We start from the raw sequence: 21,943 nt of genomic DNA, 5'->3' as shown, positions 1-21,943 counted from the left end.
TATATTTTTTGAATTTTAAGACATTTTTTCCTTTTTTTAATTTTTTTAATTTATTTATTTATTAAAGATTTCTGTCTCTTCCCCACCACCGCCTCCCATTTCCCTCCCCCTCCCCCAATCAAGTCCCCCTCCCTCGTCAGCCCAAAGAGCAATCAGGGTTCCCTGCCCTGTGGGAGGTCCAAGGACCACCCACCTCCATCCAGGTCTAGTAAGGTGAGCATCCAAACTGCCTAGGCTCCCACAAAGCCAGTACGTGCAGTAGGATCAAAAACCCATTGCCATTGATCTTGAGTTCTCAGTAGTCCTCATTGTCCGCTATGTTCAGCAAGTCCGGTTTTATCCCATGCTTTTTCAGACCCAGGCCAGCTGGCCTTGGTGAGTTCCCGATAGAAAAATCCCCTTGTTCTCAGTGTGTGGGTGCACCCCTCGCAGTCCTGAGTTCCTTGCTCGTGCTCTCTCTCCTTCTGTTCCTGATTTGGACCTTGAGATTTCTCTCCGGTGCTCCAATGTGGGTCTCTGTCTCTGTCTCCTTTCATCGCCTGATGAAGGTTAATATTCAGGAGGATGCCTATATGTTTTTCTTTGGGTTCTCCTTATTTAGCTTCTCTAGGATCACTAATTATAGGTTCAGTGTCCTTTGTTTATGGCTAGAAACCAAATATGAGTGAGTACAATCAAAGTTATTTTTAAACATAGAAATATTTCTTCCACCCCTCTATTCCTTGATCACCAACATGATGAAAATAAGAGCTCTGGCATCTTTATAAGCAGTATGTCACATATTTGAGTGAACAGTTTTTACTAGACCCCAATTGGACGGAGCATTTTTGATAGGAAAAAAAAATTCTTTTTGAGGCAAGGATTTAACCATATGGGAAAAGTTACTAGGGAAAGCAGCTGAAACAAAGAGAATAAATGGGGTCAGGAGACACCTTGATTGGTTTCTGAAGGATGGGTGAAAGGAGGAGTGATCCAAACAGGAAGGTGCGATTCAAAGCAACCAAATAAAAGCTGCATCTGATGTCCTGGGCCACCCAGGGTTTTCTTGTGCCTTCTGTCCTAATGAAGAGGAGGTGGGCAAAGGGACCAGGAAGTGCTAAGGGGGTAGGGAAAGGCTGAAATGAGATTTTCTAAGATGTTTAAGCTTTACTTTCAGGAACTTGATATCAAAACTCCTAAATCTTAAGACTGTCCACATTCGAGTCATCTTGATATACTCTTCTTAGGTCAAATGATATCAAGCCTCAGGGAACTGTTCATCTAACTAGCCACTTAATATCAAAGATTCTGATAGCATTCCCTGGAAATAATACATGAGTAGAGGTTTTAGGAACAACATAATGCTTCAAAAAATGACATTTTTATTTTCTTCCAAGAAAATCATTTACTAACTTACTTACTACTTACTTACTTATGTACTATTTAGGTTTTTTTTTTTCAAGTCAGAGTTTCTCTGTCCAACAACCCTTGCTGTCCAGCGACTTCCTATGTAGACCAGGATGGCCTTGAACTCACAGAGATTTTTCTGCCTCTGCCTCTCAAGTGCTGAGATTAAAGGTGTGCGCCAACACTGTCCAGCTATAGACCATGTATCTTGACCATGAATTTCCCTGCTCTTCCAGATGACCTGAGTTCAATTCCCAGCACCTGTGTTAGACAGTTAGCAATCACCTGTAACTCCAGATCCAGGGGATCCCTTGGCCTCTTCTGGCCTCTGAGGAAACTGCACACACATGGCATACAAACACACATACGTGCATGGGCACACATACACACACACATAGAGATAATAAAAACATTTTTAAAATCTAGAGCACCAGAATGTGTTGTTCCTCTCTGAGTGTAACCTGGTAGCCATTGATGAAGTTTCCCATCCCTCCTTCCCTCTTCTCCTAGGAGCTTCAGGTAACCACCATTCTAGACTCAGTTTCTAAGACACTGACTTTCTTTAGATTCCACATGTAAACTGAGATCATGCAGTGCCTGTCTTTTTGTCTCAGGATTCTCTTAGTGAAACTAATGATCTCCAGGTCTACTTGTTGCTGCATATGACAAAATTCATTCTTCTTATGGTGATATAGTATTTCATTGTGTAAATGTTCCACATTCTCTGTACTCATTTGTCAGTTGATGGGCACTTAGGTTCTTTCCAGTTCTTGGCTATTGTGACTAAGTGTAGATGTCTCTTTGACATGTTGACTTAATTTCTTTGGATCTATACTGTAGGCAGAGTGTTTTGTCAGGACCATGATCAAATTTGTTCCACCAGTCACTTCCCAAATAACCACTCAGAGGCTTATTATTTATAAATGCTCAGCCAATAGCTCAGGCTTAATATTAACTCTTACAACTTAAATTAACCTTAAGCCACTTCTATTAATATATGTGCTGCCTAGAGGCTCATGATTTTTACCTCTCCTATATGTGTGAATATATGTCATTGTGACTGGTTTAATAAAGAAGTTGACTGGTCACTAGCTGGACAAGATAAGGTTATATGGGAGAACCAGACAAAGGACACTAGGAAGAGGAAGAGCAGAGTCAGAGGAGTCACCAGACAGACAGAAAGGTAAAAAGACAGTGAATTCATTTAAGTTATAAGAGCTAGTTAGTAATAAGCATGAACTATCATCTGAGCATTTATAAATAATAATAAGTCTCTGAGTGGCTATGTGGGAAGCAACTGGTGGAACAGAGCTGATCATAGACCCAACAAAAACTCTGCCTACACTATACCTAATGGTGAGATTACTAAATCATATGGTAATTCCCCTTTTAAAATTTTAAGACCTTCCATACTGTTCTTCAGAGTTGCTGTATTAGTTTACATTCTCACTAACATATTTGCAGACGTTCCCTTTTCTCTGTGTCTTGGCTAGCACTTGTTATCTCTTGTTTTTTTTTTTTAGAATAATTTTTCTTGCTGGAATAGGTAATATGTCACTGGAGTTTTGATCTCTGATTATTAGTAATGTTGAGCCTTTTTTACATACTTTTTGGCCATTTTGCCTCCTTTTGAGGATGTCTGTTTACATCAACTGTCAAATGACTTTTCAGTGTTGCTATGGGTCAGATCTTGGCACCAGTAAATTGGGGACGAATTGAGACAGAAAGCCAGACCATGTTGTTGCCATCCATGTTTGCCTATAGCTGATTTCGAGACATGTGACCAACACATCCCATTCTCTCCAGCTCCAGAATGTTCCTCTCCCAAATCCAGACATCATCTCTGGCAACAGCCACAAGTTTGTCATCATCCATAAGGAAGAAGGTGCCCGCAGGAATCAGAATGTCATTTCTATCCAGTCTCCCTCATCCATCACTTCCGAACAGAATCAAGTTGCTGCATGATCAACCTACTTCTTACATAAAAGTTGTTTCTAACCAAAAATCTTAGTTTATCCATAATCTCTAGTTCAGTAACTATCCACATTTGAAATCATTGAAAAGTTTTATAGATAGATTCTACATGTCTAGGCTTAGTTTTATGCCTTGGGCTAACCAGAGCTATTTTTTAATCTCCCTCCAGCACAGATCTAAGACAAGGGCAGATGCTAAGTGACAAGCATCCTTCCTAGCTTGATTGAGATGTCATTCAGAAACAGAGCCATTTTAATGTCACCCACTCAGTCACAGACAAAGATGGGTGTTCAAAGCCCATTTGTCTCAGATACCAAAAGCTTCTTATTTAACATGAATAGTATAACATGTTCAAAATCTTCTCAAAACAAGATTTTTCAAATAGCTTTAACTTACCTATGACCAAAGTGTTAAAATGTCCTTACCACTAAATGATATAATTATAAAATAAAATTGGGAGTAGACTCTGAAAGTGGGGTCCAGCAGCAGTTTTAGACATGTGATTTCATCACTGCATGTTCAGTAAGGGGAACAGGGGAGGGGGAGAGAGACCACCACACTAAGTCATAACAATTATCCATGTTAATGGATTGAAATGAGGACCACAGCTGGGAACTAGGAAATAAGAGACTTTCCCCTGAACACACTGTCTGGAAGAAGACAAGGACTCAAATGTGTTACTAAATGGATTAACACATAGCCTTGGCCAAGTCACTTGACCACAAAGGATCTATTTTCCCATCGTACCCTGGAAAGGGCAAAACTGGAAACTTTTAGAATCTCTTCTGTCTCTGATGATGTGGAGAATGTAAGGGTCCTCTCCAATGAGAGGAATACCCAGTAAGGTATTAGCAGAGTTAAGAGCAAAGTGACTTGAACAAACCAGATTAAATGAAGAAAAAGAATAAAGGCCCAGGTTTCCATTGCAGAAATTAAAATATTGACTAGGGATCCAGTGAGTAGCTACAGTTTCTACCAGGCTAATCAAGTAGCACCTATGAGCATATGGCTCCAGATTATATACCACATAGATAATTAGAAACAGAATACAGAACATGAGAGATTTCCAGTTAGTGTTAACTGTGCGTTCACAGAGTAGTTACCATGTGCCTAACACTGTGCTAGATTCTGAAAAGTACCAAGGAAAAAAATAGACTCTTTCTAATATATTACAAGGCAGTTAGACATAGGAAGAAGTGAGAAATATTCAGAGACCAACACAGGTAGCGACAACACTGTTTCCATCCCATTGCATTGAGTCTCATATGTCTTGTGGAAATCTAGAGGACATAGAGGTTTGAGAGGGTTGGGAAAGATCTTTGGAGAACCCATTGCTACTAAAAAAAACAAAGGTTAAGTTATGGTAGCATAAGCAGCACTTACCTATGAAGAACATTTTCAGAAACAGCTATTTAGATTACTAGAAATATTCTAAACTTGTAACATCCCATGTACTCAAGGATGGAGCCCATGAGCTTTTTACAGATTGTAGGTTCCAGGCTATGAGTGAAATTATTTGAATGCACCCTTTCTTGCTCATTTCTCAGTTGTTCTGTAGCTGTCATCATTCAAAAATAATGTTGACCCTGTATGTTCAACAGTTTAAAAAAATAACAAAGGAGTAAAAGTCTGGTGAAATCAGCTGCTAAACAAGAACCTTAGATTGGAATCTCGGAGTTGAGAACAAGATCAGCAGTCTGCAGAAAAGTAAAGTTTCACTCTTTGTACAAATATATTCCTAAGCTATAAGTACATAACACATTTAGGGGCCCAGCAAGATGGCTCAGCAGTAAGTGTGTACGCCCCAGGCTGGCAACCTGAGCTCAATGCCTGGAAGCCATGGAAAGGTGAAAGAAAGAAGCCAACTTCACAAAGTTGTCCTCTGACCACTACACGTCCAGCATGGCACACACGCCCTCCCAACCTGATAAATAAATATACTCTGAAAAACAGTTAAACTATTTGAATCAATACTTTTCTCTATGGATCAGAATATATAATCACGCTGCCTTAAGTGTTGCATTTAAGAAGCATGTAATCAGTTATATTAATCAAATCAGATCATCCATTCAAGAACACGACAACCCTCTGTCACTCCAGTCCCAGGGAATCTGGTCCTCTCTTCTGACCTCCTCAGGTACCAGGCAAGCATATGGCACATAGACATACATAAAAGCAAAACACTTAAACACATAAAATAAATATAAGGGAAAAATTTAATGATTAATCCCTTAAAGATTAAAAGCATCTCTAGTTATTTTTATTTTGGCAACATTTGACTTTCTTTCTTAATAAATTAAATATTAGGTAATAATCTGAATTATCCATAAATTTTTTTATAAATACTATTTCAACAAAGGAATTTCAGTAAATAAAGAGCACAATGATAAATTTACACTCAGGGAAAAGAAAAAAGAAAAATTTTTGTATCCAACACTCTGTGTTGGTTATATCACATGACTCATAGGGCAAAATCAACATACGTATGTAAATAACTGCTCCTGTCCAAAACTGACTCCCCGTCACAGTTGGGAGTGCCATTCACTTTCTACATCCAACCAATTTGGCTTTATTAACATGCACACCATGTCACTAAGTTCCCACAGGGAACTGATTTTAGTTTATGAATCACAGCAATAAGCATGCAGTTCAGGCTTCTAGTAAATGTACCGTGGGTGTGGGTGGCTGTGTAGAGGCAGAACACATTTATACTCTTTCCATTTTGTGGATTAGCAACTTAAAACCAAGAGACATTGCAAGTCACCAAAGCAGAACACAGATCTTCTGCCTCCTGATTCAGTGACCTGCTCTCCCAGGATCATGCTAAGTTTGTCCCCGACCAAAGCAGCTGACATCTGTGTAATGTTTCTTAACTATCTTAACTATGCAGCACTGACATGGCTTCGGCAAGTTAATCTTGTCTAAGACGCATAACCGCTATGGTGTTCAGTTTCCTTCATCTCCATAGCACAGCACATGCGCATTCATTAGAGGGGCTATAAAGTCCCTGCTAACGCTGCTGTCTAATGGATGGATAAGGAGTGCAGCTAAGAGAGCACCAAGACCACGGAAAGAAAAATGCCACAATAAATTGGTTGGGTTACCATAGATACAAAATGCCTCAAGTTACTACACTTAGTTTATGATGGCGCTTAATATCAAAATTAAGCATTACGGAAATATTTTACAGTGAGTTGGTTTTGTTCTGCTCTAAACTTGCAAAAATGCATACACATACACACACATACATATATAATATATACATATATATGTATATATGTGTGTATATGTATATGTGTATATATGTGTGTATATGTGTGTATGTGTATATAGAGAGATATATGGAGAGAGAGAGAGAGAGAGAGAGAGAGAGAGAGATTTTTGAGGCAAGCCTTCATTCCGTAGTCCAGATCAGCCTGGTACCCAGTAAATAGCTTCATTTGGCCTTGAACTCACAACAATCCTTCTGCCTTACCCTTCCAAGTAATGAGTTTACAGACATGGGTCACCGCACCCAACTTCAACTGATAATTTTCTTGACTCATTCAATATACAGTGAACAAAGTGCATTTCCGCTGTGGCTCCCTTCTCCTCAGATGGGATCTATGGAAGTCTCTCTTGCTTTACTGGGCCTCAGTTACCTTAGGTTTATGATCAGGAGCTAAGGTCTTAAGATATGATGCTGCATCTAAAATCCTATTTCTGTTCTGATGATGAAACAATCTATTGATTCTGTTTACAGTAATTCAGTCTTTGATTTGGGGCACTTGAGGTAAACACGGGATCATAAGAACTGTCCCAAAGCATTCAGGTTTAACACCTATAGACCACTCACTATATTCCAGGCACTCTGCTAATTCTTTAAGCATAAAATAATGTAATTTGATACCAAAAAAAAAGAACTATCATCTCCATATTATATACCATTAACTCTAGGTTCAATTGTCAGTTCTCTTATCAAGGATTTCAGGTACGTGAGACTTTATTTAATTTCATCTTATTTTTCCAAACAATCTGATTCATACAGACCAGATTATATGTTAACGGACAAAGAGAGATAAACAACATATCTGATCTTAAGCTACCAGAATCTGGTAGGAAGGACATACAAAGTGTTAAAGACTGACTATGATAGATGCTACACAAACATAGGGAGAAAATTTTAGGAGCTCTGAGCCAATGACAAGGGAAATGAATATCAAAAGACTTCAGGAAATGACATTTGAATAGGACAAACTTAAATGCAGGCTCAACAGCATCAAACAAATGATGAAACAAAATAGCTTGAATAAAGATTTGGGTGCTTTTAGAACACAGACAATGGCCAGGCTTTAGCTTATATAAAGGTAGAGGGTGAAGAACATGAGATGAAGGCAGAAAATCAGGTTCAACTAAACTAAATAGCTGTTTACTCAGCATTTACTATGTGTGTGCCCTACTTCTAAACTCGTGGGATGAGATAAGCAAAATATGTGGCCATGTGGAGTTTAGAACTTGTAAAGACTATGGATATCAGAAACTAGACTTCAGCCTTTGTCTTCTACAAACTAAAACTTGGTTTTACATGAGCACAATAGTTTTCTTTCACTTTCAGACTAGAAATCTCTGTCCTGTGCCCTGTGTAAAACGAAGGGTTATGATAGTCTAGCTTCAGAATGGAAGATCGGTGACAGAAGACAAGCACAGCAGTCGAACTTCCTGAGATTAGACGCAAATCCATGGGCCTACTGATGAGTTGTCATGCTTCTCCTAAAGGAAACATGTCTGAAGTGACTGCAAAAGAAAGACGCAACCCAGATATTAGTGAGCACTTAAGCACGTACTGAGTTTTTTTCTACCAAGCACTAATGTGTGACCACATACCAAAACCCCTTGTTTATCTCAGGAGTCTCATTCCTATCAGAACAGATATCAGAATCTGATAATCCAGGTAGAGCTCTCTGCATCAGGCACAAGAAAACTGTCCCAGAGTCCCTTTGGAGTGGTGGCTGGTCCTGGGCTGCCAAACTTCAAGGTAGCTTAGAGAGAAAGCTGGGGATGAAATTTTTCATATAGTAATTCTAAATATGGAAAAAGCACAGTATTTGGCACTAACCTGAGTACGGACTGAGCCCAAATTTGATCCTCCCTCCTGAGCGTCAAGAGACTGACCTGTAACCCAGGTTGGATTAGACTAAAGTCATGATGCTAGCAAACACTCGAATGAGCCTGTTAGATGGCGTCGGTCATGGAATGGAGTCCCGGAGCTCTCCATGCCCTCCAAGTTCTATTTGGGAGAAAGGGGAAGGTAACCTGAAGCCTGCAATTCCTATGCCAATAAGCCAATTAAGGAGACTAAGAGCTCTTATCTCTTTAGCTGCCCAAAGCATTCTCCACCTAATAAGCAACAGCTCTCCCCATGACACATAGAACCACATTAAGGTGCAGGTGCCTCTAGAGTTCAAGACTTGTGAAGGAGATTTGCACAGAAGTGACAGCAGTGACAGCGGTCACTATTTTTGATCTATTTCTTGTCGAGCAGGCAAAGACTTAATGCCATGGGAGGTTCAGCCTTTCAACCCTCTGGGGGCTTCAAAGTGGAAGGGGAAATGCATCCAACACCACGCTAGAGGTGAACCTACATTGTTTCCTTAATTTTCACGACACTCTATGAAGTAGGGGTTTTCTGGCTGAGATATTTTACAAGCAGATATGGAGGCTTGCTTGTGAATAAAGGTTCTTCTTATATAGCAGGACTGGTGTCAGAATGGGGCAGGAGTTAGGCTGCCATTTGGGTAGGTGTTCTTTCCAAACTACACTGTTGCCCATGTGAAGATCTGGGACCTTCTAAGCTCTTCAGTCACAAGACAGTTTCTCAGTAACAAAAATGTTGCCAATTCCTCTGGGAGAGGAGAAAAGCCAAACAAAGTCCATGATAATTTTCCTCCTCCACCACCAACATAGTCATAATCAGCAATATTTACCAGCTCTACACCCGTTTAAGTCATTTTGTCAGGAAGTACAGGAAGTAAGGCCTCTTGTATTCCACTTCCTGTCTCCAGACTACTGGTTGAAAGACCCAACTAACACAGACAGTGAAGGTCACTGTCAACGTCAGCTCTCCCCTTTGCTGATAAGCAAAGTAACAGAAGGTGTGGTGGTTGGAAGGTGTTTGGATTTTGAAAAAAAAAAAAAATCAGTGACAGCACTGAAAAGCAGGCAAGGAAGGAGAAACAGCTCCTATTTATGCAAATTCTGATTTATTTATATTTAATTCAGGTCACATTTCAGGACCTAGAAGTTTCCCATAGTCCTAAATGGATAATTTGCTTAAAAACAATTTAGCTCATGATAATGGCTATGAAAGTACTTCATAACAGACAAGAGTCAAAACAACATGCAAGAGTTCACCAATGCTGGGAGAACCAAGAGAAAATAAGAGATATACATGGGTTTGGGATTGTTTGCTTGTTTGTTTGTTTTTCGAGACAGGTTTCTTTCAGTAGCTTGTAGACCAGGCTAGTCGGGAACTCACAGAGATCTGCCTGCCTTGCTTCCCAAGTGCTGAGATTAAAGGCATGGTTAACCATGCCCAGCTGGGTCTTGGATATTTTAAAACAACTTTAATTTTAGATTTGTTTTACTCTTGCTACAAAATTTTGTTTTGGGAGACTGTTTAGTTCAGATAATATTCATGAAATATAATGCACAAAATCATCAAAAATGAGACCACAAGCCAAGGGACAATATCCGAGCTAAACACGTTGTATCAAAAGTCCTTCACTAGTTGACTCTGACCAGCTGGGTAGTCTTCAAACCTTCCCAGTGAATTTTAGGTTAGCTGCGCTCAACACAGGCCCCTTCCTAGGGCTCCTTGCATTTGTCCTGACTGAAGTAGCTTATCAGCTCATACTCCAGCCAGACCATCTTTGCTCTTTGCAACTGTGACTTCCATCCACTCACAGACACCCCCAATGCCAGCCCCCGCTCACATCAGCCATCATGATACTTCCTGAGAACTGAAAAGCAGGCCCCAGAAGCACCTGCACTACAACTTTTTAGAATGTTTCCACTAGGCATAAATTAACGTACAAACATACTAACATGCTAACACCCTATTTCTAAGCAGTAAATATAATTTAACTGTGGCTTCTGGGGACAGGATCCTTAGAAATGCTAATTTCCAACACATGAATATGATAGACATTTGAGCACACCCAGGAATACAGAGCCCTTTAGGTGACACTCAGAAGACCTTCAGCTACACGTTTAAAACCCAACATCCTCATCACATAAATACAACAGCTTCTCAAGTACTCTGAACCAATCCATTCATTCAATCACATATTTGTCTAGCAAATAGTTACTGAGTATATGGCCTAGGCTGGTGATGTGTGGAAGGCACTGGGTTGGATTTTTACAAAATTTTTCAGAGAAGAAGGGTAGCTCCATGAACAAGTCTAAAAAAGTAGAGTGCCCCAAACCCAGCTTGGCAATTAGGGTTTGGTATCCAAAGGAGGGCATGCTAGAGTTCATCTCGCCTCCTTCCAACTGCCTACCTTAAGGAAGGACTTCATCTCAATTGTTTTTATCATCTATAGAATACTATATCATTAAGAACTACTTTGTAAACCTTTTATCAGCTGCTGGCAATATATGTATATACATGCATTTCCATATTTACATTACCAGTATTTTTTTAAAAGTCTGCATGCAATACTATTTTTCATGTGCTCTTAACTGAAAAAAAAAAAAAGCACCAAAATGCCATGGGAATTTAGTGGTAAGAGGAACCTCTTTACCCAAGACATCTTTTCTGAGCAAAAACACATTGGCAAAGGAGAAGGAAGATCTTCCAGAGTAGGGCATTTAAAAGCAAAGGTGTGGCAAGAAAACCCACAGGAAATGCACAAAGAACAGCAACCTGTGCCATCCAGATAACACCTGTATCAGTCCCTGAAACATTGTCTGCTGCCTGCTATATTCTTAGTAAAACACTACCTGTTACTGAATGGATGAATGGATGGATAAAATGCTATATTTTAACAGAGAAAAATGAAAAAATGCAGGTAGAAAGTGGGCTGATATGAAATTAAAATTTTTGATGTTATTTTTCTGATCTTCTCCCAGAAGACAAACATATCCCTCATAGTGGGGTGCCTTCATTGCATACCATGCTCCCAGCAAAATCTCTATTAAATCCCGAGGTTACATGCCTCCTGACTTTACACCCTGCACTTTGCCTGTGCACTGTGTTAAACAGATTGGAGAGATCTGCCTTGAAACAGTTCAGGAGCTTCTAACAAAGGCAGAGAGTCCAGCTGCTTCTGTGAAGAAGCAATCATTGCCAAAGAGCTGAGAAAGCACCCTGATACCAATTCTCTTCCATAAGACCCTGACAAGAAAAGAGACCTTCCATCATGCAGATAAAATGGACAGAGAATCAAGTCCTGCAAATATTAGACACAGTGGATCTGGCAGTGAAATACAAGGCAGAGATGGCCTCCTCCTTCGGAAAAGGAGCGGCTCCTACGCAGATAGCAGCTGAGCCCCCAGCTCTGCTGTACAGCATTGTCCCTGCTGCCTGCAGCAAGATGGGTTTGCAGAAGTGCCGTGAGGTAAAGGAAGTAGCACCAACCATGACTAGAGCCACACAGATTCAAACACATGGCTGTGCAAGAGGCATGCCCTTTCTGAGCAACACTTCTTTAGTTGGAGATAATCGTGAGATGCTGGTGACTCAGCACAGCCTCCGGCACAGAGTAGGACAGCATCGAGTTCTTTCCATCATTTGGAAAGGTCTATGGGCTCTTTCAGTCTCTTTCCTGTCCGTCGCTGTGGGAGAGTCTGTGTGCTTACAAATGAAGAAAAACATATGCAAACAAAAAGCATAAAACACAGGACTGAAAAGGATCGCTGATGAAGAAAATATTTCAGGAGCAACAGAAAACAACTGTCAAAACTGGGTGGTGTCAGGGTACAGGGTCAAGAGGCAGGAGCAAACATGAAGATGCAATGCAACTGTCCACTTAAAAAGACCGTTTCTGTAGGATCCACTTAAACACTACTCCCCCAGGCACAGCTGGGTCTGAAAGCAGAGAGAAGGAAGACTGCTGGGAACAGAGACTCCCATTGGTAATTCATAAGAAGGGGGGGGGGGGGGGTCAGGAAAGCAAACTCTAGCCTTGAGCAGCAGAGAAAGTAACCGATGTTGAAAAGGCAGATAAGACCTCATCCAAAGAAACAGGTAGAGAAATAGAAAAATGTGGGACTCCAGCTGACAACCATGTCAAGGATACCCACCTCCTGATTCAAGAAGAGGAATATACACACTGTGGGAGGAAGGAAGATCAGTGTGTAGATGAGGTTCCTGTCGGTAGAGGGGGGAGACCAAAAATGGACACTCTAGATCTTTGAAAGATGGACAAAGCACCATGCCTAGTGTCTCCAACTCAGAAGTATTAAAAAGAAAAGACCCTATGAGGTTCTTAATAAAAATATTAACTCATCTACTGTCCCATATGCAAACAACAGGAATCCAGCCAGATGTAATGGTAGTATGTACCTGTGATCCCCACACTGGGGAGGTTGAGGCAGAGGGTCACAAGTTCTAGGCAAATGTGAAATGGGCTACATACCAAGAAAGAGACAGAAACAAAGAAAAGAGATGGAGGAAGAAAGGGAAAAAGGAAAGAAGGAAAACAGGACTGAGGGAAGGAGCAAGAGGGAATAAGAAATGAAAGGAGAAGGAGAGAGGGAAAAGGGAGGGAAGAAAAAGAACTAAGATGAAATGTTTACATAGCAGAAAAAGGTTCCCTTTGTGGACACAGAGCAAACTCTGGAGGCAAGAGAAATTCCTAGATTCGTACATGGTTTGTCTTTGTCTTCATAACTTACTGACTGAGCTTAATACACTAGCAAATCTTGAATTCTACCCTCATACTTCATGTCTCTGGGACAAGCTAAGCACCCTGGGTCTTCCCTACCTTTCCTTTTCCCCTTTTCCAAAAGGGATTGCATCATCAAAGGTCCCCAACCCCATGGTGGAAATTAGGTGACAGCCAAGAAGCAGCAGGTGGAGTGAGTTAGGAATTGCTGATCTGTCCTCTGTGTAGAAGACTGATTTGGGAATCTCAGAGTCAACGTGTTATTCCTAACCCTACCCCTGGCTCCTTGAGTGCTCTATACAAGGTCACTAGTTTCCACCTGCTCCTCACCCAATGACTTGGCCACCGCACCCTCAGTCTTTCCCCAGACCTACCTACCTTGACAGGTCAGAATGACCTTTGAAGCCACAGTGTCCTCCAAGTATGTCAACAATTCAGAAACTGACGGCTTTTAAAATAGCTGGTGTGTTTGTGGGTGTCTGCTGCTCTCTGAAAGAGTGGCAGTGTCGCCGGCTGCTGCTGCACGATTTCCATGACAAAGTCACTCCTTCCATTCTCCCCATAAGGCTCCATGCTGCCTCTTGCCTCCTGGCCTAGGAAGACTTGGAGCCCAGAGGCCATGGCATTTAAGTGCTGTCAGAGTTCCCACTTCAGCTCCCATGATGGTGCCAATTCAGCAACTGTCATGATGACCCAGCCTGAACTGTATTTAGAAGCTACAGACATGGTACCATGTTCCAAGCCGTCTCAGAATGACAAGAGATTTCCTGAGCACCTGGGCTTGTGATTCGAGTGTCCCCTCCTCCAGGGGAATGGGGTCAAAATGACTTTCTGCTGGTCTGTTTTCTCCCCAGGAAGGGAAGCCCCTGCTGGAGTCTTGTCTCAGAGTTACTTTCTGGGGATGTTATTCTAGAATACTATTTTGAAAGCCCATCCTTTTTAATGTTTGTGATAGATGTCAAAAGAAAGAGAGAATAGTGAGAAAACCATTCTAAAAATGAGTTTAGTGTGGTACTAATGGACAGCTAATACAAAGATGAATGTCCCTGAACCTCCAGCGCTCTGGATCCAGATGTTTTCGGTGCATCAAGGCACTAGCTGTGGTTTGACTTCAGGGGGCAGTGGTAATAACTCAGTTCATCTTTTTAGCAGCTTCTAAGTCTTTCAAAAGTATCCTGATAGAGTCCCAAAATAACTGCAAGATAATCCTCTAGTGATAAGAAAAAGTCTTACACAGCTATACTTTAATGTAGAGTCTTACCCAGGTACACTTAGCCTTACACACTTAGACTTGAATACAATGTCTTATACACTCGCACTTCAATATAGAGTCTTACACAGTTGTACTTTAATGTAGTGTCTTACACACTTAAACTTTTATGTAGAGTCTTACACACTCACACTTCAATGTAGAGGAGTCTAACACACTTACACTTTAATGCTATGTCTACCCAAAGAAGCTGTCTGATTGCTCATGACCCTAACTGGGTGGGCTGTCAGCTTGGGGGATTGCTGTGCACAGAACAGCTCTAGGCTCTCCATACTGAAGATCACAAGAGAAAGGAAGATTATCCCCCAACTCTCCACCCACTCTGACCAGAGTCCCTTAGAGATACCCTGTCATTTAAAAGGCAATAGTGTTTGGCCTTTCCCCATTTCTGGGCAAGGAACCAACATGCAGAGAATGTGGTTTTAGGCTCCTGGCATCTACTCCATTCGAGGATTACCCCCACCCAGTACCGTTCAGATGGGTGTTAGTCATCACCTCCCTTTGTTCTATAATAAATTCAACCCTGGCTAATTCCAAGCTCTGTGCATCACTGGAGTTTAAAGATGGCATTTTGACAGGTCAGCTATTTAGAACCAACGGACCACCAACCACTCAAAAATTTTAAGTCGTTTTAGGAACACGTGGAAATAATTTTCCCCAAGAATTCACAAGTCTGGAGGATGAGATCTTATTGATGGCATATGAGCAGTTGTGTATGTTAAATTTTTATTGTATGTACTATAGTCTATGTATAATCTAAGTTGACTTAACAATGAAGGTGGGTTTTCCTTATTATATGAAGTAATATGCAAGTGTTATCAAATACAAATGCAGTGCACTGGAGATCATGTTTATTAATGCAATAAAGGACTGAAATAAGACTATAAACAGATGAGTACCTGTTTAAAAGTCATATGTTATAGGTAAGGTTATTTCAAAGAGAGCAGTTATCCAACTACATATTTTGTGAGACAGTCTCTCATGTAGCCCAGGCTGGCCTTTAATTCCTGGTCTTCCTACTTCAATCTTCCAAAGAAATACAGGCAGTTTCTGTACCTGTGTCTTCCTTTCCCCTTCATCTCCATGGTAACCATGCATGTATGTTGCACCCAATTCAAGTTCTTCAGGGGAGGCAGTGAGATGTACTCTGTATGAGGGGCTTTTTCCTCCAGACTCTGCAACTACCTTTTTCTTACTCTCCTTCCCCATATCTCAGAAAAACATTAGTAGAGCCGGGCGGTGGTGGCGCATGCCTTTAATCCCAGCACTCGGGAGGCAGAGGCAGGCGGATCACTGTGAGTTCGAGACCAGCCTGGTCTACAAGAGCTAGTTCCAGGAGAGGCTCCAAAACCACAGAGAAACCTTGTCTCGAAAAACCAAAAAAAAAAAAAAAAAAAAAAATCATTAGTAGCACAGGAGCCCCATGCTCCCTAGGTTTCTTCCTTCTCATTTGCCAAAACCACACCAGTTTGCTGTAATGAGGTGAGTAGTTCAGTTCCCTGGTCTGTCAATGTTCTCTGTCAATGGTCCCAAGACCTTAGAAGAAGCCCCTACTCGTATTCCCTGATTGTGTGTGTGTGTGTGTGTGTGTGTGTGTGTGTGTGTGTAGTGTGTCACTGGCACTGAGGAGTTGCAGTTCTCTGGGGAAAGCTGGGCACAGTGGGTGGTGAGGCTGCCCATGCCAAGGCTTTCCTAAAGGCTGTGGTGGCTGCGTCTGCCAAAGGAAAGAACACTGTGGTGAGCTCAGTTTGTTTGTTGCTGAGAACCTCCTTGTCCTGGAGGCTCAAGGTCTATTTTTACCATAGGGTGACACTGGAGACACTTTGCTGTCATCAAAGTGAATGATAAATAGAGTCAACTCTGAACTATTTATCATTTTATTGTGAAAAGGTGCCTTGAATTTTGAATCTGAAAGCCAAAAATGTGAGCCATGGTTCTTTCTCTTCAGAAAGAGGTCACGTGGAAAAAGCCACCTTCCCTTGCCAGTGCTCTGCTGGCCCAGCCGGGAAATGGAGACAAGGACTCCTGCCACTTGTCCCATGTGATAAGCCACAAGAAGAGTACAATAGTGTACATGAAAGCACTTTGTAAATTATAAAGTACTTACAAATACATGTTATCCACATCACAGCTAATCTCTGCATGCACAGCCACCTAGTGACGTCCTTCAAACATGGCTCAATCCAAGCACCATGCCCATTAAAGATGAGGAGATTGAGACTTCCGGGTCTCAGTAAGGCGGTTTAGTGAGAAACCATTTCTCTGGATCCCGTCACCTCACTCATCCTCATGTCACTCATTCTCCCTCCTCCTCACACGCCCTCAAGTGAGGTGTTTCATTTTCTTTTGCTAGATAACTATTACTGGGTTTGTGCAATGGAAATGATAACCATTTGCTTCTGTGAGGCAAAGATCTGACAAAATGATCTCCCTGGTGTCTTTTTTCCGCAGCCTGTGATTTCGTAAGGTATAAACCAGTCACAAGTTAGCTTGTGGTAGACTGGAAACTAGAGGTCAGATCTGCTGAGCAATGGGCTTACTCACGTGAGCTTCACTGGACTCTGAGCCACCCCCCCCCCAGTGGTGAGCCATGAAAGAAACCAAAGTGCAGAAAGGCTCTGTTCTACGCTCAGAGTATTCAATCTGATTTTCTGTTTCTCCATGTGCAAAGCAACCATTTACTAGTAAAGTAAGTACCGCATTACTCAGTGGGACATGAGTAATCTTGTATCTCCTCTAAGGAGGGGTGCAAGTGTCTTCTAACACACAAGTCATCTGATCTGATCATTGACGGCATTGGGGGCTCAGACTTGAGACCCAGGAAGCCAAAGTTAAGATCAGAGGTAGCAGATTGATTGGTGATGTCTGTCAAGAACACAGGAGGGCAGAACAGGAGCATTTGTGTTCACTAAGACAGCCTTCCTAAGGTTCCACTGAAGGCCAACCTCAGTTGTCACAATGTCCCCTCTACCTGATTTCAGAGCATAAAGCCCATGTCACTGCCCGTATTGTATGTTGCTCTTTCCAAGTGGTCCAGGTTTGCCAGGGACCTCAGAGAGGCCACTAATCTTTCTCCTCTAGTGATAAGGTCATCACGTTAACAAACTTCTGCTCTGACACAGTTGTGGTTTTAATGGAGAACTAATGTCTTCATCAGTATCTATGCTATTTCACACTTCATTTCCTCCCCAACTCTTGGATGGAAACCATCCGGTCCTGATGATTTACCTTGTGGGAGTTTCTTTCAAGTGAGTCTCCTTCACTAGGGATGCCACGCAAGCATCTCAGGGTTCCAGCTGGGGAGCACCCAGCCTTGAAACATCAGTCTGTGTTCGAGTCATTCTAGAAAGCCAGAGGCCTTGGCAGCCAACTGGCAGTGAGTCCCTCAGTCCAAGCCTTCAAATGTGAGGCTAATGGAAGCAACTGCTACACCATCCACCCCTCTGTCACTGTTAGATTGGTAGTTTAAGGTGATACAGACTGCCAGGGTTAAAAAGTGGGAGGAGATGGGAAGAAAACAGATGTTCTGAACTCGTGATCCATAATTCAGTTTCTAGATCTCTCCATGAGTTTCAAAGTCTCAAAATTGCCTTAAGGTGAGAAGGGTCTTCAATGTCTTTCATTTGACACACAGCCTACCTATCATCCAGCCTGGATTGCCCAAGAAAGTTTTGATATCTATTCATCTGTGCTCAGGATATATCTACATTCAGAATATTCTGCTACCAACTGGCTTGAAATACCAGCCCTTAGAATGAGTACACAATAAATACTTTGATTTTTTTTTTACTTAAATTATAGCTACATGGCACTTAGAGTGAAGTGGGAGTCCCCTCTGTGTGCTGTGATTACCATTAATGAATAAAGAAACTGCTTTGAACCTATAGCAGGGTAAATAGGTGGGAAAGCGAAATTGAATGCTGGGAGAAAGAAGGGCAGAGTCAGGAGATGCCATGGAGCCACCACCAGAGTCAGACATGCTGAAACTTTACCGGTAAGCCACTGCCACATGGCGATACACAGATCAATAGAAATGTGTTAAATTAATATGTCAGAGTTAGCCAGTAAGAAGCTAGAGCTAATGAGCCAAGCAGTGATTTGGTTAACACAGTTTCTGTGTGATTATTTTGAGGCTAAGCAGCCGGTAATGAACAAGCAGCCTCCTTCCAACACTTAGAGGAGTGTGTTGGGAAGAATGATTAGAAAGTACTATAACCACAGCACTGGGCTGTTATTTGAGAGCAAAGATACCAGGGCTAGGAAGACTGGTCTGTGAAAGGGAGGTTCTTCTGGTGACTTGAGATCCATGACTTTATCAGCAAAAGCCCTCCACTGGAGGGGGCAGAGTAAAGACTTGACAGAAGAGCTCCAGATGACACCAGTCAATGCAACCTCAAGTCCCAATAGGTGTGAAGATGATCCACCCTTCAGGCAGCATCAAAGAAGATGTTCTTAATATGGTCTCAGTTCTGATCTTCAACTAGGTGACTTGAGGACAAGAGATTGTTGGACCACTGATGTATTTACCAAGAGCTTCAGAAAACGGTATATGAGAACCTTGTCACAGAGGGAGCTACAGCAGCAAGCCCAAGGCTAGCTTTCCCAGAGATGTCTGTGTGAAGGTGCTGGCCTGGGAACTGTGACCTGTGAGGTCCCTTTGTTGTTGTTGTCATTGTTGCTGTTCTAAATGAGTACCTGAAATCCATTTCTTCTTAAGAACGGGCCTGTATTTGTTCTCCAACACTCACGCCAGAGCAGAGTATAAAGTTCTACAGAATACCAAATACAGTTCTAAGACTTCTGAAGACAAACAAGATCCATGTTACCTAGAACTTCAGCTCAGGAAGCTGGGACAAGACTAAGTTCCAGGCCAGCCTAGACTAAATAATGAGACACTGTCTCACAGAGGGACAACTTAGTGACCCAGCAGCCTAGCATTCACGAAGTCCTGGGCTCAGTGTCCAGCATCACATAAACTGGAAATGACAATGCACTCCTATAATCCCAGCACTGCAGAAGAGACAGGAGGACAGGAAGTTCAAAGTCATCCTCAGCTACAAAGAGAGTCAGAGGACAGCCTTCGATACAAGAGATAATCTCAGAAGAGAAACAAATACAAGGTTGCGGTGTAGCTAAGTAGTACAGTCCTTGCCTGGCAGGCATAAGAACCCGAGTTTGAACCACACTGAAAGGAGAAAGAAGCGGGGGGGGGGGGGGGAGGAGAAATAGAGCATTATTTTCTCCAAACTTGCTGGCACCCCAGCACAATATTCCAATATGTTTCCTATTTGTCGCAAGAGGAGCAGCTGGGTCAGTCTATGTGTGAGCTTGATTCCTTGCCAAGGAGGCAGTGAGAAGAGAAAAATCCCAGCAGATCGTGATGGTACCCCCTGAAAAGTCCTGGCACCAGTTACCCCCCGTCCCAATGCAACATGTGGCAACTTTCATACCATCATAAATTTAAACTTGTTAGAACAGACAGAAACATGACTCAATTCAGGGGCCAAGTGGTGGCAGGCAGTGACAAGGGCATATTCCAGAAAACAAATAACTAGGAATTACAAACCGATTACATCTGTGATGTCATAAGACACCTAGCTTGAAATAAATTTTCTCAGCAGGGAAAAAAAAAATAGTCTCGTGACCCAGTGATTGAAAATCAAACCCCAACTGTGAGGATAGCAAAATATTGGTAAAGATATTTATCTCCCCAACAATATGAGGTTCCTCTTCTAATCGGCTAAAGTCATAAACTAGCCCTGCATTCATTTCTGTAGAGTTCCATACAAGCAACAATGACAAGTGGGTCCCCTCAACAGGAAAGAGGGACAACCCTGTGCTGAGGAGGAAGAGTGGCTTGTGTGTCTAAACTTCTCCCAGCTGGAGAAAGGCCACCGAGGCCTTTGTGTAACAATAATAACAACTGTTGTCTCCCTGCCCAGGGCAGAGCTGTGGAATCCTGGGCCTCCGCCCTCCTCCTCCTTCTGGCGGTCTCTGCACTCCCCCTGGCAGGCGTTAAAGTTCACCTGCTCCGGCTGCAGGTGCTATTTTCTGCCTTGCCTCATGGCCTGGATTGTGTCATCTTAAGGACAGGTAGGAAAACACACAGAGGTTAGCATGACCCTGGGCTGAAACTGTGTTCCCAGCCTTGACAAACTATGCCGTACAGTGAGCAAGGTTGCCCACTGTATAGGTCCCTAGAAGGACCTCACTCTTCCTCCACAAGCACGGCCTTGACTGGGTTATGGCTCTGGTTTCATCCTTCCATGTCATGCTGCAGTCTGAGAGAACCCAGAGTCCCCACCTGTGTGGGGACCCTGTGTGACTTCCAGTCACAGGAATGTGGGGCTCCAGCGGGAAGTGATACGAGTATACTGTTAGGTGGCAATAAAAAAATACTAATTTTCTGTACTTAAAGCCAACCGTGTCTTGAAGCTGAAATCAAGACTCAATTCTTAAATCTTTGGGGTGCAAGTTTCCAAGAGCAACAGTCTCTATACTTACTCTTTTTTAGAGGACCTTTTACATTCCTGAGCAGCAGGTCTCCCCACTCTTTCTCCTGAGCCATCTTCCCTCCCGCACTCCTAAGCACCCACGCAGACACCACACCCTCATGCAAGATGGCTGACCTTCCCAGGGCAGGCTCGGCCATAGGGATTTCTGCTCACAGGCGCTCAAAGGCACCTCTCTTTGGCTCAGAAAGATGAGAAGCGAAGAACGGCTCCCTGTACTAGGACTCACAAGCGATAGAAATCGTGGAGTTTGTTGTCTTTGTTGCTTTACTTGAAACTCAGTCCTCTGAGAAAGTGAGGTACATAAAACCACCAGAAAAAAACTGTGAACCAAAGGCCTCAGCACTTGAAAACCCCGAGCTTCCAAATTTAGATCCTCCTTCAGCTCGGGACTCTTACTGAAGTGTATAAATAGGAAAAGCAGCCGTGAACATGAGCTGGAAGAAAGGGAGCCATTTCATTATTTTTTTTTTAATAAAAACTCCATACTGGCATTTTTCCACAGTGCCAGGGACTGGTTTCTAGGGAAAACCTATAGCTGTTGCTAAGGAGCTTTCCACTGAGATTTGATTCCGTCACTAAAGTCATTGTGAGTATTGATCTCTTTTCCAGATCAGCAATTTTTCCCCTTACTCTCATAAGTGAATTGCTGAAGTTTAACTCCTTCTAAACATCCCCCTTGGTCTTAAATGCCTGGTTCAGTCACCCAGCCAAACAGAAAATGCAGGATGCGACGTAAATGTGGAACAGAAGATATAAACGAGAGGTAAAGAACGGGGGCTGTAGCCTTGCTGGAAAGAGCACTTGCCTAGTGCGTGAGAGGCCCCGCTCTGTCCACAGGACCACAGACAAACAAAATGAAGAAAAGAGACGCGAAGCAGAGCATGAGAAAACTCTAACACCTCCACAGCCCTCAGGGTCTTCCCTCTTCTCCC

At 42.4% G+C, this 21,943-nt stretch overlaps 1 protein-coding gene across 1 annotated transcript in view; it reads right to left on the bottom strand.

Moving 5' to 3' along the window:
- The window catches only part of Tbx15 (T-box transcription factor 15), a 99,266-nt gene that overhangs the window by 42,885 nt on the left and 34,438 nt on the right, over window positions 1-21,943 (bottom strand). The gene's annotated exons all lie outside the window — the stretch shown is intronic.

This window comes from Microtus oregoni, unplaced genomic scaffold (genome assembly GCF_018167655.1).
Source record: "Microtus oregoni isolate MIOR12 unplaced genomic scaffold, Mior012 000054F_ref0000373, whole genome shotgun sequence".
Taxonomy (NCBI): Eukaryota; Metazoa; Chordata; class Mammalia; order Rodentia; family Cricetidae; genus Microtus; species Microtus oregoni.
This window is presented reverse-complemented; position numbering and strand designations above follow the sequence as displayed.